Source organism: Coregonus clupeaformis, chromosome 21 (genome assembly GCF_020615455.1).
Source record: "Coregonus clupeaformis isolate EN_2021a chromosome 21, ASM2061545v1, whole genome shotgun sequence".
In the NCBI taxonomy this organism is placed as follows: Eukaryota; Metazoa; Chordata; class Actinopteri; order Salmoniformes; family Salmonidae; genus Coregonus; species Coregonus clupeaformis.
Genome location: NC_059212.1, coordinates 18,608,285 through 18,627,437, shown reverse-complemented (window position 1 = coordinate 18,627,437; position 19,153 = coordinate 18,608,285). Strand labels below are relative to the sequence as shown.

General features: G+C 41.2%; 1 pseudogene; it reads left to right on the top strand.

The window, feature by feature from the left end:
* The first annotated feature begins 7,859 nt into the window (after positions 1 to 7,859).
* Positions 7,860 to 16,042, top strand: LOC121534435 (annotated as a pseudogene).
* Positions 16,043 to 19,153: the final 3,111 nt, after the last annotated feature.

Here is a 19,153-nt window from a genome sequence, read left to right as displayed (position 1 = left end):
CCCTGGCAGATGATTGCTAACACTCTGTTGGCTATCTTTCTGTTTCCACTAACCATTGTTTGCCTTCTATATTTTGATAGATGGTTTTTATCTTTTAATGCCAGATTTCCACTCACTGGCTGTCTCTCTTTGCCTCCTTTCTTTCCAACATTCCCTAACAATCAAGATAGGATTTGATGAAGAGTGAGGCTTTGGACCCTTCTGAAAACCATGTTTCTGCTGTGTGTAGTAGTGTGGAATAAAATCTCTTCAAGCAGTCTGACAATTATGTCTCTTACATTGTGTCCCAGTTACCCATCCTTGGTCAGAGAGCTTGAATGCTAATTTATCATCACCAAACTAGAGTATTTAGAAACATACACACACATATTGAATGCAGGGTAGAGTTTTTCGTCACCAATCATGTTCTGGAGGCAGTTCTGCAGTGTTGTCACTAGCTGGCACAGCCACAAAGTCCTAAGATCTGATTTTAAACCTAACCCTAAGCTTAACCATAACCATAACCACACTAATGCCTAACCATAACCTTAAATGAAGACTAAAAAGCAAATGTTTGTTTTCATGAATTTTTACAATAAAGGCCATTTTGACTTTGCAGCTGGCCCATCTTTACGGAAATCACCCAATTCTGCCTCCAGAACAAGACTCATGACAATAAACGTCAATCTGCATATTGAATGCTTGCTGACATTTTTAAGACTTCATTTACAAATAGTAATTGTAACATTTATAATATTTTCCTATTTTCACAAAACAAACAAAAGTGTATTCGAATCCAAGATGGCATAGCAGTGCAGTTGTGTTTTCTGTAGTGTCCTCATGTAAATAGCCTGTTTTTTTGTGTATTTTTCGTATATATTTCTCAATCTTACTTTCCATCCTTTAACTAAATATACTTTCCTGCAACCCGCCTCACCCAATGTGGAACGGATTCTATTATTTCTTCAAACATTTTTATCCAGAACCTCTGGCTGAAAATAGCCAGCTAGCCAGCTAACTAGCTACTTGCTATTAGCCACCGTTAGCGGTCTTCACCATTGTCCGTGGCCGTGGCCTGCACTACCAACCAGCCAGCTCTAGCCTGGACAATTATCGACCAGTCTGCACATCGCGCTATCGAGCCAGAGCATATCGGATTTTCTGCCGGAATCACTGAATCACTGGACCTTAACACCGGATCATCGCAACTAGCTAGCTGCAACCGAATGGCTGTTGTCGTTGTTGGCTAACCCCAGTTAGCCTTGAGCTAGCCTCGAGCCAGGCCCATCTCCCGGCTATCTACCTCTGTCAACTGGACGGGACCTCCTTGTGTTGACACGGAGCCCTGCCGATCCATCACGACTGGTCTGCCGACGTAATTGTCTGATGTGGTTTCAACAGGCTTCCAGTTGCGATGACCACGAAGATCCATCTGCTAGCTCCGGCCCGCTAGCACACGCAATCAACAGCCATGCCTCCAGCTCACTTGTTGCGTAGCAGCCACTGAACTGCTCCCGGACTTACTTATTGCTGTTCACTGGACCTTATGATCACTCAGCTACACAGCTGATGCCTGCTGGACTGTTCCTTTATACGGTACCCCATCCTGTTTATCTGTTTAGCCTCAGCTCAAACTTTAATCACCATTACCAGCTGTTGTCTTAGCTCTCTCGAATAACACCTGTGACTGCTTTATGCCTCTCTCCCATGTCAATATGCCTTGCCTATTGTTGTTTCGGTTAGTTCTAACTGTACTTTTTCAATGTAGAGTCCCCAGTCCTGCTCAACCTGTCTCAGATAGCTCCTTTGTCCCACCCCCCACACACGCGGAGACTGGCTCAATCGGTGCCTCCAGTGATGCTATCTCTTTCATCTTTACCCAACGCTTAGGTTTACCTCCACTGTACTCATATCCTTCCATATCCTTGTCTGTACATAATGCCCTGAATCTATTCTACAACGCCCAGAAATCTGCCCCTTTTATTCTCTGTACCCAACGCACTAGAAGACCAGTTCTTAAAGCCTTTAGCCGTATCCTTATTCTACTCCTCCTCTGTTCCTCTGGTGATGTAGAGGTTAACCCAGGCCCTGTAGCCCCCAGTATCACTCCTGCTCCCCAGGCGCTATCATTTGTTGACTTCTGTAACTGCAAAAGCCTTGGTTTCTTCCATGTTAACATCAGAAGCCTCCTCCCTAAGTTTGAGTTATTCACTGCGTTAGCACACTCCACCAACCCTGATGTTCTAGCAGTGTCTGAATCCTGGCTTAGGAAGGCCACCAAAGATTCTGAAATGTCCATTCCCAACTACAACATTTTAGATCTAGATAGAACTATCATATTATCCAGGTCTGTGCTCAAACAGTTTGAGCTTCTACTTCTAAAAATCCACCTTTCCAGAAATAAGTCTCTCACTGTTGCCGCTTGCTACAGACCCCCCTCAGCCCCCAGCTGTGCCCTGAACACCATATGTGAATTGATTGCCCCCCTTCTATCCTCAGAGTTCGTATTGCTTGGTGACCTAAACTGGGATATGCTTAACACCCCGGCCGTCCTACAATCTAAACTAGATGCCCTCAATCTCACACAAATTATCAAGGAACCAACCAGGTACAACCCTAAATCCGTAAACATGGGCACCCTCATAGATATCATCCTGACTAACTTACCCTCTAAATACACCTCCGCTGTCTTCAACCAGGATCTCAGCAATCACTGCCTTATTGCCTGCGTCCATAATGGGTCTGCGGTCAAACGACCACCCCTCATCACTGTCAAACGCTCCCTAAAACACTTCAGCGAGCAGGCCTTTCTATTTGACCTGGCCCGGGTATCCTGGATGGATATTGACCTCATTCCGTCAGTAGAGGATGCCTGGTTGTTCTTTAAAAGTGCTTTCCTCTCCATCTTAAATAAGCATGCCCCATTCAAAAAATTCAGAACTAAGAACAGATATAGCCCCTGGTTCTCCTCAGACTTGACTACCCTTGACCAGCACAAAAACATCCTGTGGCGTACTGCATTAGCATCGAACAGCCCCCACGATATGCAACTTTTCAGGGAAGTCAGGAACCAATATACACAATCAGTTAGGAAAGCAAAGGCTAACTTTTTCAAACAGAAATGTGCATCCTGTAGCACTAACTCCAAAAGGTTTTGGGACACTGTTAAGTCCATGGAGAATAAGAGCACCTACTCCCAGCTGCCCACTGCACTGAGGCTAGGAAACACTGTCACTACCGATAAATCTACGATAATTAAACATTTCAACAAGCATATTGCTAAGGCTGGCCATGCTACCCGGGCCACCAGCTCTGCACCCTCCGTTGCAACTTAACCAATAAGGGTTCTTCGGCTGTCCCCATAGGAGAACCCTTTGAAGAACCCTTTTTGGTTCCAGGTATAACCCTTTTGGTTCCAGGTATAACCCTTTTCACAGAGGGTTCTACGTGGAACACAAAAGAGTTCTACTACCTGGAACCAAAAAGGGTTCTCCAATGGGACAGCCGAAGAACCCTTTTTTCTAAGATTGTACTGGTCATACCGTACCAGGCCAAAACCCCGGCATTCAAAAAAAGGAAGAGGCAGTGTTAGAGAGGCCGGCGTGCGGGATAGAGACTACATGGTGGTTAAACTGCCTCTACCCTCTGTTCTATTGGCAAACATTCAATCACTAGAGAATAAACTGGACGAGCTCCATTCACTATCCTATCAACGTCATCTGAAGAACTGTAATATCCTAGGTTTTCAGAGTCGTGGCTAAACAAGGACATGAAAAATATAAATCTAGCAGTTTTTTTCTATACATCGGAAGGACAAAACAGCAGCGTCAGGTAAACTCAAGAGGGGTAGTGTGTGTCTCTTTGTTAACAATAGCTGGTGTGAGATCTCTAATTAGGGGCGCAACTTTCACTGGGGACGGGGGGGACATGTCCCCCCACATTCTGAAATTGCATTTTTGTCCCCCCCAGTTTTATTATTGGAATGTGATACAAATCGAGGCAACGGTGTGCTTCAGGACCATGCGGTGTGTTTAAAACAATTATGTCCCCCCCACTTCTAAAACCAAAGTTGCGCCCCTGTCTCTAAAATTAAGGAAGTCTCGAAGGTTCTGCTCACCTGAGTTAGAATACCTCATACGATTTACCAAGAGAGTTTACATCTATATTTTTTGTAGCTGTCTATTTACCACCACAAACCGATGCTGGCACTAAGACCGCACTCAACGAGCTGTATAGGGCCATAAGCAAACAAGAAAATGCTCAACCAGAGGCCGCGCTCCCAGTGACCGATGATGCCAGCATGTCACCTGTTCAACTAGAGGCGAAAAAACTCTAGATCACCTTCACCCTCCATTTGGTAAATCTGACCATAACTTTATCCTCCTGATTCCTGCTCACAAGCAAAAACTCAAACAGGAAGTGGTCCAATGATGCGGATGCTAAGCTACAGGACTGTTTTGCTAGCACAGACTGGAATATGTTCCTGGATTCATCCGATGGCATTGAGTTTACCACATTAGTCACCGGCTTCATTAATAAGTTAATTGACGATGTCGTCCCCACAGTGACCGTACGTACATATCCCAACCAGAAGCCATAGATTACAGACAACATCCGCACTGAGCTAAAGGCTAGAGCTGCCGCTTTCAAGGAGCGGGACACTAATCCGGAGGCTTATAAGAAATCCTGCTACGCCCTCCGACGAACCATTAAACAGGCAAAGCGTCAATACAGGACTAAGATCGATTCCTACTACTCCAGCTCTGACGCTTGTCAGATGTGCCAGGGTTTGCAAACTATCACGGGTTAGAAAGGGAAACCCAGCCACGAGCTGCCCAGTGACGCGAGCCTACCAGACGAGCTAAATTCATTCTATTATCGCTTCGAGGCAAGCAACACTGAACCATGCATTAGAGCACCAGCTGTTCTGGATGACTGTGTGATCAATGTCTCTGTAGCCAATGTGAGTAAGACCTTTAAACAGTTTAACATTCACAAGGCCGCAGGGCCAGACTGATTACCAGGACGCTTAGTCAGAGCATGCGCTGACCAGCTGGCAAGTGTCTTCACTGACATTTTCAACCTCTCCCTGACCCAGACTGTAGTACCTAAATGTTTCAAGAAGACCACCATCGTCCATGTGCCCAAGAATGCCAAGGTAACCTGTCTAAATGACTATCGCCCCGTAGCACTCACATCTGTATCCATGAAATGCTTTTAAAGGCTGGTCATGGCTGACATCAACACCATCATCCCAGAAACCCTGGACCGACTCCAATTTGCATACGGCCCCAACAGATCCACAGATGACGCAATCTCTATTGCACTCCACACTTCCCTTTCCCACCTGGACAAAAGGTGCCCTTCAATCACTAAGCTAAGGACCCTGGGACTGAACACCTGCAACTGGATCCTGGACTTCCTGACGGGCTGCCCCCAGCTGGTGAGGGTAGGCAACAACACATCCGCCACGCTGACCCTCAACACGGGGGCCCCTCAGGGGTGCGTGCTTAGTCCCCTCCTGTACTCCCTGTTCACCCACGACTGTATGGCTGCGCACGACTCCAACACAACAAGGCCTAACACACAACGATGAGACAGCCTATATGGAGGAGGTAAGAGACCTGGCAGTGTGGTGGCAGGAAAACAACCTCTCCCTAAACGTCAGCAAGATAAAGGAGCTGATCGTGGACTACAGGAAACGGAGGGCTGAGCACACCCCCATTCACATTGACAGGGCTGTAGTGGAGCGTGTCTTGAGGCTGAAAAGATTTGGCATGGGCTCTCAGGTCCTTCAAAAGTTCTACAGCTGCACCATTGAGAGCATCTTGACTGGCTGCATCACCGCTTGGTTTGGCAACTGCTTGGCATCTGACCGTAAGGCGCTACAGAGGGTAATGCGTATGGCCCAGTACATCACTGGGGCTGAGCTCCCTGCCATCCAGGACCTCTATTCCAGGCGGTCCAGGCGGTTTTACCAGGCGGTAAAAATGGTCAAAGACTCCAGCCACCCAAGTCATAGACTGTCCTCTCTGCTACCCCACGGCAAGCGGTACCAGAGTGCCAAGTCTGGAACTAAAAGGCTCCTGAACGGCTTCTACCCCCAAGCCATAAGACTGCTGAACAGTTAATCAAATGTCTACCTGGACTATTTGCATTGACCCCCTACTTTTTGCACTGGCTTTATGCACACTCACTGGACTCTACCCACACACTCAATCAATCAAATGTCTTTATAAAGCCAGTTTTACATCAGCATATGTCACAAAGTGCTATACAGAAACCCAGCCTAAAACCCCAAACAGCAAGTGATGCAGAAGCACTATTTTTTTTTTGTAACTTTTTTTTTTCATTTTAGCAGACGCTCTTATCCAGAGCGACTTACAGTTAGTGAGTGTATACATTATTTTTTTATTTTTCATACTGGCCCCCCGTGGGAATCGAACCCACACCCCTGGCGTTGCAAACGCCATGCTCTACCAACTGAGCTACATCCCGGTCGGCCATTCCCTCCCCTACCCTGGACGACGCTGGGCCAATTGTGCGCCGCCCCATGGCCCACTATACTGACACTCCAGCACACACATATACATACAAGCACATACACTACTCACACACACACACACACACACACACACACACTTTCACACTCTTTACATTCGCTGCTGCTACTCTGTTTGTTATATATCCTGATTGCCTAGTCACTTTTACCCCTACGTACATTTACATTTTACGTCAATCACCTCAACTACCTGGTACCGCTGCTCATTGACTCGGTGCTCGTGCTCCTGGGGCTCTATATTTTCAGCTGGTGTTAAAGTGGCGCTCGTGTCAAACGCACGTTAGTTTGCAATTTCGTCATGTGAAAACTGTCACACTGATTTTCCAGCCCTAACTTCAGGTTCGGCAATTTACCTGTCTTATATCAGCTCGCTTGTGCTCAGATGGGTGGGGTGGAAATATTTTAGGTGTGTCCTTAAAAACGTAATCTAAAGTGCTAATTTCAGGCAGCGCTGATATGTAAAACCAACCTAAAGCTGATTTGAGTGGTAATGCAGTTGGTTATGGCATTAATTTTGAATTTTTCGCTGCCTATCCAGCCTTGACGCATGGAACAAGAGTAGCCTAATGTGCTTTTGGTGTCTGTGTGCTTCGCATTTAGAAATATAAAAAAAAGATTGTTTTTTCCATTTCGTTTTATTTGATAAAAAACCAAGCATAGCCTCCACTCCTCTTTATTAAAATATCAAGTTTGAGAGAAGTTTGGGCCCTGTGTAGCTCAGTTGGTAGAGCATGGCGCTTGCAACGCCAGGATGGTGGTTCGATTCCCATGGGGGCCAGTATGGGGGAAAAAATATTTTAAAAAATGTATGCACTCACTAACTGTAAGTCGCTCTGGATAAGAGCGTCTGCTAAATGACTAAAATGTAAATGAGTAAAACAGTGAGCTGACATTGCTTTTTTATCTATGCATTGTAGGCAGGCCCACATTATTTTAGCCATGCTGGTCCCGTTTTGGATGTGCGTAAAACCCCCTCACTGATGTAAGCTACGTGTCCATGCCCATCATGAAACGAGAGATGAGAACATCTGTGAATACCTAGAAGTTATATGTAACCTGTACAAGTTGCTTGTTTTCCGTTTCATATGTTCAAAACTCAAGCCCTTCCTTAGGCCTAATATAACATAGGCTGGTTCGACAGCAATGTGTGTCTTTTTTATCCTGGCTATTTCATGATGTAGTACATTTTCCATTTATTTATTATTGTTGTTAAAAAAAAACGTTTCGCTTGTTTTTCGTAAAATACTATTACAACCAAAGTTATTGGAATGATTCACCTTCCTGGTTTTATGGTGACAACATCCGTGGCACGCTTGCAATGCAACTTCTGGAGATGTGTGAATGCGATCTGATCTGTAAGATGGTTTCTATTATATTATTAAAACATAGGCCTATTTGGGAGCAGTATAACGGTGAGTGGACATTCTCCCTTTCTCTTTATATTGGATCTTTGTCCAGCTACTGTGAAAAGCTTGGATGTGCTTAAAACCCTCCATAGTCTTTGTTGTTTTAATATTATATGCCCACAGGGAGAAATTATGGTGCCTGTCAGTGTGACATAGCCTATATAAAACAAGTTGATGATTCGTTTTGTTTAGAATTTGATTCAAATTATTAATTGTCTTTTTAGGCCTTATCAATAATTAATTTCATCTTGCTTATTGACAATGTTTGGCATGTCCATTCTCAGCCATAATGCAATTTACAGTAGGCCTAGCCCCTATATATCAGTGTGAATGCTATTGAAGCCATGCAATTACTTAGAACAATGTGGACTGCAAATGGGTTCAAGCAGTGGAGGCTCCTCAGTGGAGGAAGGGGAGGACCATCGTACTCAGTGAATTTCAGAAAAAATAAAAGTGAAACATAAAAAAAGTTATTACTTTTAGATAAAACTATACTAAATATATTCACGTCACTAAATAATTGATTAAAACACACTGTTTTGCAATGTAGGTCTACAGTAGCCTCAACAGCACTCTGTAGGGTAGCACCACGGTGCATAAAATGTGGTGAGTAGTTGACTCAAAGAGAGAGAAATATAATAGTTGAACAGTTTTGAACAAATTCATGTATTCCCAAATTAAGGAGAAGCAAGAGAGAGAGAGAGAAAGACAGAGAGCTGTATTTCGTAGTATATATTTCTTTCACTTTCGCCTGGTCACAGACAGCTGATGTGTTGTGCACTGAAGTCCACAAGCGAAGGGAAAAGGTGAGAGGAGAATGCGTAGATAGATGCGAGACGGAATTATATATACAATGAGCTGTTTGTATGTGGCTGCTATGAAAGTGAACTGTGTGTGCGTGTATTCATTGTGCCGATTCTGTTGAAAAATGTTTCTTAAATGGAAGCAAACGAAATGAAACAAGGATAAACATACCTGAATTTGTCCAATAGAAACTCTCGTTTGCAACTGTTGAACTAATGATTACACCCTAGATCAGCTAGATGCAGGCAAGAGTGTGCAAGGTGTTATTGAATGTGTCACTGTCTGTCACCTTGATTGCAAAAATTCTCAACCTGCCTAGGTTGTAACAACATGCTAAGAGCTTATGATAAATGATAATCAATATTAGTAAATTATGCCTTCTTCCACACTGATCAAGGCAGTGAAATCTTAACAGTTTCATAATTTACTTCACTAGGGCAGCTTTCCAGTCAGCTTGAGGAAAAGGAATCCCTTGTATCTCAGCTGAGTAGAGGGAAGCTGTCCTACACTCAGCAGATTGAGGACCTCAAAAGACAACTGCAGGAGGAGACAAAGGTGAGAGATGAATATGTTCATCTGAAGCTATATAAGATACTGTAATCTCCTTAGCTAATAATACACAATGTGTGAAAATATTTGTCTCCCAAGCAAAAAATGCACTAGACCATGCAGTGCAGTCTGCTCGCCATGACAGTGACCTGCTTATAGAGCAGTATGAGGAACAACAGGAAGCCAAAGCTTGGCTGCAGCATGGCATGTCCAAGGCTAACTCTGAGGTGGCTCAGTAGAGAACTAAGTACAGTGAGGGAAAAAAGTATTTGATCCCCTGCTGATTTTGTACGTTTTCCCACTGACAACGAAATGATCAGTCAATAATTTTAATGGTAGGTTTATTTGAACAGTGAGAGACAGAATAACAACAAAAAAATCCAGAAAAACGCATGTTAAAAATGTTATAAATTGATTTGCATTTTAATGAGGGAAATAAGTATTTGACCCCCTCTCAATCAGAAAGATTTCTGGCTCCCAGGTGTCTTTTATACAGGTAACGAGCTGAGATTAGGAGCACACTCTTAAAGGGAGTGCTCCTAATCTCAACTTGTTACCTGTATAAAAGACACCAGTCCACAGAAGCAATCAATCAATCAGATTCCAAACTCTCCACCATGGCCAAGACCAAAGAGCTCTCCAAGGATGTCAGGGACAAGATTGTAGACCTACACAAGGCTGGAATGGGCTACAAGACCATCGCCAAGCAGCTTGGTGAGAAGTTGACAACAGTTGGTGCGATTATTCGCAAATGGAAGAAACACAAAATAACTGTCAATCTCCCTCGGCCTGGGGCTCCATGCAAGATCTCACCTTGTGGAGTTGCAATGATCATGAGAACGGTGAGGAATCAGCCCTGAACTACACAGGAGGATCTTGTCAATGATCTCAAGGCAGCTGGTACCATAGTCACCAAGAAAACAATTGGTAACACACTACGCCGTGAAGGACTGAAATCCTGCAGTGCCCGCAAGGTCCCCCTGCTCAAGAAAGCACATCCGTCTGAAGTTTGCCAATGAACATCTGAATGATTCAGAGGAGAACTGGGTGAAAGTGTTGTGGTCAGATGAGACCTAAATCGAACTCTTTGGCATCAAATCAACTCGCCGTGTTTGGAGGAGGAGGAATGCTGCCTATGACCCCAAGAACACCATCCCCACCGTCAAACATGGAGGTGGAAACATTATGCTTTGGGGGTGTTTTTCTGCTAAGGGGAAAGGACAACTTCACCGCATCAAAGGGACGATGGACGGGGCCATGTACCATCAAATCTTGGGGGAGAACCTCCTTCCCTCAGCCAGGGCATTGAAAATGGGTTGTGGATGGGTATTCCAGCATGACAATGACCCAAAACACACATGGCCAAGGCAACAAAGGAGTGGCTCAAGAAGAAGCACATTAAGGTCCTGGAGTGGCCTAGCCAGTCTCCAGATCTTAATCCCATAGAAAATCTGTGGAGGGAGCTGAAAGTTCGAGTTGCCAAACGTCAGGCTTGAAACCTTAATGACTTGGAGAAGATCTTTTTGTTGTTATTCTGTCTCTCACTGTTCATATAAACCTACCATTAAAATTATAGACTGATCATGTCTTTTTCAGTGGGCAAATGTACAAAATCAGCAGGGGATCAAATACTTTTTACCCTCATTGTATGAGACTGATGCCATTCAGAAAACTGAAGAACTGGAGGAAGCTAAGTAAGAAATCATGACAGTCATAACAGAAATGTATCCACTCTTCTACTGAAATGTTTTTGAAGAAAGACACTGTTTCTCTTGTAGCAGATAGGCTTTTTTGTTTGTCTTATGTTTCTTCTAAAATGTAAGACAAACAAAAAGTTTGTCTGATAGCTGACCACGCAGCTATTAGTAAGTGTCCAAGGTTAATTTACCTATGAAGCAAAATAAATCACACTGCAGATACTACATTTCTCCTGTTTCTGATTCTTTAAACTAGGAAGAAACTGGATCAACGCCTGCAGGATGCTGAAGAAGCTGTGGAGGCAGTGAACGCCAAGTGTTCCTCCTTGGAGAAGACCAAACACAGACTGCAGAATGAGATTGAAGATCTCATGGTAGATGTGGAGAGATCTAATGCCGCTGCTGCTGCTCTGAACAAGAAACAAAAAAACTTTGACAAAGTAAACATTTTAAGCCGTAGATAAATATCTTAAATTAGAGGTGCATGATCCTTTCTTTTAAATGACATTTTTGTTTGATTGTTTCCAACAGATTCCTCACAGCTGAGATTTCCGACCTTACTCAGCAACTTGGCGAGGGAGGAAAGAGCATCCACGAGCTGGAGAAAATAAGGAAACAGCTGGAAAAGGAGAAAAGTGAGATCCAATCTGCTCTGGAGGAAGCTGAAGTAGGTGCCCTCTGTCCAGTATCGATTCATAATATCTTGTACGAACTTATACTGTACACCTTTATAATAAACCTGAACCATTGTGATCTAACAGGCTTCTCTGGAGCATGAAGAGGGTAAGATTCTGAGAGCCCAGCTAGAGTTCAATCAGGTAATGGCTGATATTGAGCGCAAGCTGGCTGAAAAGGACAAGGAGATGGACCAGTCCAAGAGGAATCTGCAGAGGAACATTGATACCCTGTAGAGCTCGAGGCAGAGCGCCAGAGCAGGACCGAAGCCCTTAGGCTGAAGAAGAAGGAAATCCAGCTCAGCCAATCCAACAGGCAGGCATCAGAGGCCCAGAATCAGCTGAAGAGCGTTCATGCTCATCTGAAGGTAAATCCGGAGTAAAACATATCAGATTATTTAAGGTCTACATCTGGTAAAAAGCAATTGACTTAATTCATTGTACAAATGTCTTGTCTTCTAGGATGCCCAACTCCAGTTGGATGACTCTCTTCGTTCCAATAATGATCTGAAGGAGAACATTGCCATTGTAGAGAGACATAACAATCTGATACAAGCAGAGCTGGAGGTGCTAACTAACTGTCTTGAACAGACTCAGAGAGGTCGCAAGCTGGCTAAGCAAGAGCTGCTGGACATCAGTGAGAGGGTGCAGCTGCTGAACTCACCGGTGTGAAAATGATTATTTAGGGAATTTAGCAATAGTATGTTACTGTTGTATTGTTTATTTCCTGTGGAGTGTCCCACTCTATAACAGTGGAAACATATTCCCATCTGTAGAACACCAGCCTGCCAAACCAAAAGGAGAAGCTGGAGGGCGACACAAACCAGCTTCAGACTGAGGCAGAGGAGGCAGTGCAGGAGTGCAGAGGAGCTGAAGAAAGAGCAGGACACCAGTTCTCACCTGGAGCGTATGAAGAAGAACATGGAGCAAACCATCAAGGACCTGCAGCACCGTCTGGATGAGGCTGAACAAATAGCTTTGAAGGGGGCAAGAAGCAGGTGGAGAAGCTGGAGGCCAGGGTAAGTGTAACTTTACATTACATATTGAGACATTTGCAAAATAATAATACTGCATCCTGTAACATAAATGTTATTTATTTGTTGTGACAAGTGAAGGAGATGGAGAATGAGGTTGAGGCTGAGCAGAAGAAGGGTGCTGATGCAAGCAAAGGAATTCCTAAATATGAGAGGTGCATCAAGGAGCTGACCTACCAGATATCTTTAGTAACTCTGTCATTGGCTGTCCAGTCTTTCAACCTTATAACAAATGGGTTTAACTTTTTTGGGACAGAATGAGGAGGACCGTAAGAATATGGCCCGCCTTCAAGAACTTTTCGATCACCTACCAGGTAATCTTTTTTTATATAGTTGTTACCATGACAGGCAAGCATAGATTTGTGCTTTTCATCAACTAACTGCTATTTGCTATGGATTCTGTCTTTACAGACTGATGAGGACTGCAAGAATATGGCCCGCCTCCAAGACCTTGTCGATAAGCTGCAGCAGATGGTGAAAGCCTACAAAAGAGCTGCCGAGGAAGCTGTAAGTGTGGACTTACTTATAATATTGGGGACCTTTCGCTTGCTTAAGTGTATCGGTCTCTGCTTTTGCTATAATTATGCTTGTTGTGTTTCCGTGTCACAGGAGAAGCAGGCCAACAACCATCTGGGCAAGTCCACAAAATACAGCATGAGCTGGACGAGGCTGAGGAAAGGGCCGACATCGCTGAGTCTCAGGTGCGTGCTAAGTTAATTTCCAGATTCTTGAATATCATTTTAATTTTTTTATTCTAGTATTTCAATATCATAAGCAAAAGTATAAAATATATATTTTTGTTGTGAGTGACTATGTAACCACATGTAAACATTCATAAAGCAACGTTCTTATTCAAACCCAAAAAATCAGACCAAAACTGCATTGAAATATATTTTATTTTTTAAGTAAAGAATTATAACAGTATTATCATAATGCATCAGATTTTATCACCTGCCTTTGTCAATATATAGCCTGTATTTGTCATATAGGATTGGTATTCTGTATGTGTCATGCTAGTAATTATACTTTTAAGAGGAATTGGTGGTCAGTTGGTTAGTCAAAGTGATTCCAAATTACACTTTTTACAGTATCCTGTTATGAGAGTTGGTTCTTATCTTCAGGTCTTGATAAGTCTACACCATTAGAATGTGTTACTTACCTTGTGAAATGTTACTTCAAAAGTATTAAAATACGTAGCCATCCAGTCTTTCTGATAGTTAAGTCTAGTTAAATATTTAGCCTAGGTAATTGGTTAGTGAATGGATTAAGGAGGTGATGAGGATGTAGCTGAAGTGTCATCAACTGTTACACTTATGTGAAGTGTCATAAAAAAATAGTAATTTATCAGTGTATTAAGATGTTTAAGTGACAAATCAAGGGCCTTATATTGAAGAGTCCAAGATTTAGGACACATTTTCATCACTTGCAATGTTGTATTGTCACGGTGGCTAAATGAATCCACAGAATGGTTCTGGGCACTGTAAAAACCCACTTTTACTACTACTAGGTAGACTCCCTAAACAAGTATATGCTTTTAGTTTTCAGAAAGAGGAAGTGTTTGTTCATAAGCTAGTTTGTAAACAAAGACAATGTTTTATTGCTATGGCACGTTTGATGTAATACAGTGCCTTCAGAAAGTATTCATACCCCTTGACTTATCGCACATTTTGTTGTGTTACAGCCTGAATTCAAAATGGATTAAATATTTCAAAAATTCTCACCCATCTACACACAATACCCCATAATGACCAAATGAAAACATGTTTTTAGAAATTTCAGCAAAGTTATTGAAAATGAAATACAGAAATATCTCATTTACATACGTATTCACACCCCTGAGTCAATACTTTGTAGAAGCACCTTTTGCAATGATTACAGCTGTGAGTCTTTCTGGGTAAGTCTCTAAGAGCATTCCACACCTGGATTGTGCAACACTTGCCCATTATTCTTTAAAAATTCTTCAAGTTGTTGATCATTGCTAGACAACCATTTTCAAGTCTTCCCATAGATTTTCAATTAGATTTAAGTCAAAACTGTAACTCGGCCACTCAAGAACATTCACTGTCTTCTTGGTAAGCAACTCCAGTGTAGATTTGGCCTTGTGTTTTAGGTTATTGTCCTGCTGAAAGGTGAATGAATCTCCCAGTGTCTGGTGGAAAGCAGACTGAAGCAGGTTTTCCTCTAGGCTTTTTCCTGTGCTTTTTCCGTTTCTTTTTTATCCCAAAAAACACCCCAGATCTTAACGATTACAAGCATACCCATAACATGATGCAGCCACCACTATGCTTGAAAATATGGAGAGTGGTACTCAGTTATGTGTTGTATTGGATTTGCCCCAAACATAACACTTTGTATTCGTGACAAAAAGTGAATTGCTTTGACACATTTTTTTGCAGTATTACTTTAATGCCTTGTTGCAAACAGGATGCATGTTTTGGAATATTAATATTATGTACAGGCTTCCTTCTTTTCACTCTGTCAATTAGGTTAGTATTGTGGAGTAACTACAATGTTGTTGATCCATCCTCAGTTCTCTCCTATCACAGCCATTAAACTATGTAACTGTTTAAAATTCACCATTGGCCTCATGGTGAAATCCCTGCGCGGTTTCCTTCCTCTCGGGCAACTGAGTTAGGAAGGCCACCTGTATCTTTGTAGTGACTGGGTGTATTGATACGCCATCCAAAATGTAATTAATAACTTCACCATGCTCAAAGAGATATTCAATTTCTGCTTTTTTTACCTATCTACCAATAGGTGCCTTTCTTTGCGAGGCATTGGAAAACCTCCCTGGCCTTTGTGGTTGAATCTGTGTTTGAAATACACTGCTCGACTGAGGGACCTTACAGATCATTGTATGTGTTGGGTACAGAGATTAGGTAGTCATTAAAAAATCACGTTAAACACTATTATTGCACACAGAGTGAGTGCATGCAACTTATTACGTGACTTGCTAAGCACATTCTTACTCCTGAACTTACTTAGGCTTGCCATAACAAAGGGGTTGAATACTTCTTGACTCAAGACATTTCAGCTTTCCATTTTTAATGAATTTGTACACATTTCTAAAAACATAATTCCACTTTGACATTATGGGGTATTGCATGTAGGCCAGTGACAAAGCATCTCAATTTAATACATTTTAAATTCAGGCTGTAACACAAAAAATGTGGAAAAAGTGAGAGTGTGAATACTTTCTGAAGGCACTGTACAGTCTTAACTCTATAGGCTAGATTTCCACTTTATCTACTAAAGCTTGACCAGTGCTTACCAATATCTTCTCTCCCTGATGTATCTCTCTATTCTCTAGTTCTTTCCCATCACAGAAAGGGCATGATGAAGAGTGAAGCTCTTAGATGGATCTCTGAAACCTTCTGCTGTGGTGTAATTCAGGGTTTCCAAAACTTGTCCCTTACACTGGCTCACTCAGCCTCCTGTGGTGTCAGTTGTCATAGTACTCAGACTGTCCACCTGACCTCACTGCAGTAGAGAAAGAGAATTTAAGATAAATACGTTTGTAAAGTAATGTTGATTGGATAAATTGTTTGAAGTATAACTGCAAATTATTAATTTTTTCTACATTCCACAAAAACAAAAAAACATACATACGAACTACAACTTACAAACACATACAAACAATGACTACATCTCTTCTGCCCAGACCTGCATGCTCACACCCCCATCCCTAGTGCCTGCATTATTGTTTGGCACTTGGTCTTAAATTGTACCAATTAGTTTTTCCCAGTCGCCCATGCTATTTCAATATTTCAATAAATAATTTGATTTTTCTAATGTGTCAATGATGGCTGATTGAATGACTTCCAAGTATTTAGTATACATTTTTTCAAAATGAGTGATGAGAAAAGAATCGTCCAGCCTCACTACACCCCCATATGTCTGTCATGTCTTGAAATATGCAGACAGATGGATTAAAAGTAAGTTTACATTGTAATACTTCTGAGAGCCAACTTGCTAGCTCTGCCCACAACCTCCAAACTTTATAGTGTTCCCAGAAAGCATGGATTATTGAGTCGATATTAGTTTTACACTTGAGACACGACTCTGCCGTTGTGCTATAGAACTTTTGAATTCTGTCTCTTGTATAAATTATATACATTAGTTTATACTGGAGCAAACGTACATTTTTGTTAACTGTAATTTTGTTAGTTATGCTCCAACTTTCCCTCCATCTTGTGCCAACATCAGTTATTTTTAAATCTTGGTTCGATTAGTTTATATGTTTTTCTAAGAGATTGTCAGTTGGATATGCCTTCTGCAAGGTTTTGTAGATCTTCCATATCATATGAACATCATTTTCTGACTCAAATACAATTCCCCCAAGGTTGCTCTGATGTCCAAAAAATTTCAAATTGAAATTACGTGATACAGTATGGAACTTTTAAGTTCCATGTATTTGAAACTATCTACATTGGTCAGTCCAAAATTGCTTTTTAATTCTGTCATGGAATTTTTTTTATTTCCTGTTACCAAGTCATTTACGGTTTCAATGCCTTTAGTTTTCCATGTGTGCCAAATTATCGGTGAGTTCTGAAAAGCTATCCAAGGATTATTCCATAGACTTGTGTTTCTAGGGAGTGATATTGGTTATTTCTTCCATATCGTTATAGTGTTCTTAACTATGAAATTGTTCATGTTCTTAGCTTTATCCTTTGAAAATAAACACCTAAAAAGTTTCTGGGGATGAGTATGTGCATCTTCAATATGTACCCATTGTTCCTCTTTAGTGCATTCAACTACACGTCGCAAGTAAAAGCCTTGGGTAGAGAGTTGATACAATTACAAGTCTGGAAGGTTAAAACCACCCTCAACGTAATTAGAAATGTTTTGTCATATCTGTGGTATACGGTATGATATAACACGGCTGTCAGCCAATCAGCATTCAGGGCTCAGGAACCATCCAGTTTATAAAAGAGGTTTATTCTACCTGTATGATTTATGGGAAGATTATTCCATTTAATTAGATCTGCTTTCATGTTGTTAACTAATGGAAAAAAGCTATATTTATATATTTGTTGTCACTTATTAAGCATCCTAAGTATATAATCTTTTTTGTGGTCCACTTAAAGGATTGCTGTAAATGGTGAGTTATTCTTTGTTTTTCCTATTGCCATTATTTCGTTTTTTTCAAAGTTAAATTTTATAACCTGATATTTTGAGTATTTAGAAAATATTTTTAGGAAAGTGGGCATTGAGTTTTCAATATTGGTCAGGTATATCAGGCGATCATCTGCAAATAAGTTCAGTTTATATTCATGTTTACCAGTACTGATACCTGTTAATTCTTTCTGCAAGCGGTTCAATTGCCTGTGCAAACAGGAGGGGAGAGAGAGGACTTCCCTGTCTTGTGCACCTTTCTAAAGCAATTTCTTCAGATAAGGTATTATTCAGGTATATTTTTGCTTTAGGATATTTATACAATATTTTGTATACAATTTATTATTTCAGCTGGAAAATAAAAAGCTTCCAAAGTTTTGAATAAGGCCATTCAAGATGATCGAAATATTTTTCAGCATCAACAGCCATTATTGATAAATCTGTATCTTGTTTTTTAGCGTATTACATTAAACTGAAACATGTATTTGTTTGTAAGCATCTATTTTTAATAAACCCTGTTTGATTGATATGTATCAAGTGTGGTAAGACTTTTGCCATTCTATTGCTTATAAGCTTTGTTATTATTTTATTATCATAATTTATCCAATTTGTAAGTCGCTCTGGGTAAGAGCGTCTGCTAAATGACGTAAATGTAAATGTAAATTAGACTTATGGGTCTATAATCGGCAGGGGACTCTCCAGAATTTCCTGGTTTTAATATAACTGAAATAACTAGTTGATACATGGAACTAGGAAGTACTGAATTAAGTGATCTGTGTTGTCATTTGTGTAAATAGGGGGGCTACTTTGTCCCAAAATGTGGAATAAAATTCTATGGGAAAACCATCCATTCCTGGTGTTTTTCTCTGTGCGAATGTTTAAACAGTATCTAATATTTCTTCTTGGGTGAGCTCTGTTTTTAATAATATTTTTTTCTCTGCTGATAGTTGCTTCAGAGTTGTTAAATCTATGAAGACTATAGGATCCGTCCCATTGTTTAATTCTGATTTATATACATTTTCATAACTCTTAATCTTGTAATTAATAGCATTGTTATTTCTAATTGCTGTTTTTGTATCTTTATCTTTAAAAATTAAAGCTGGTTCAGCATATATTACTATTGTGAGAGCTGCGAGATATTTACCAGGTTTATTTGCCATTTAAGTAGTATGCTTTATTTGAGTTTAACTTACAGTGCATTCGGAAAGTATTCAGACCCCTTCACTTTTTTTCACATTTTGTTACGTTACAGCTTTATTCTAAAATGTATTAAATCGTTTTTTCCCCTCATCAATCCACAAAGCAAATGTATAAAAAAAAAAATGGAAATACC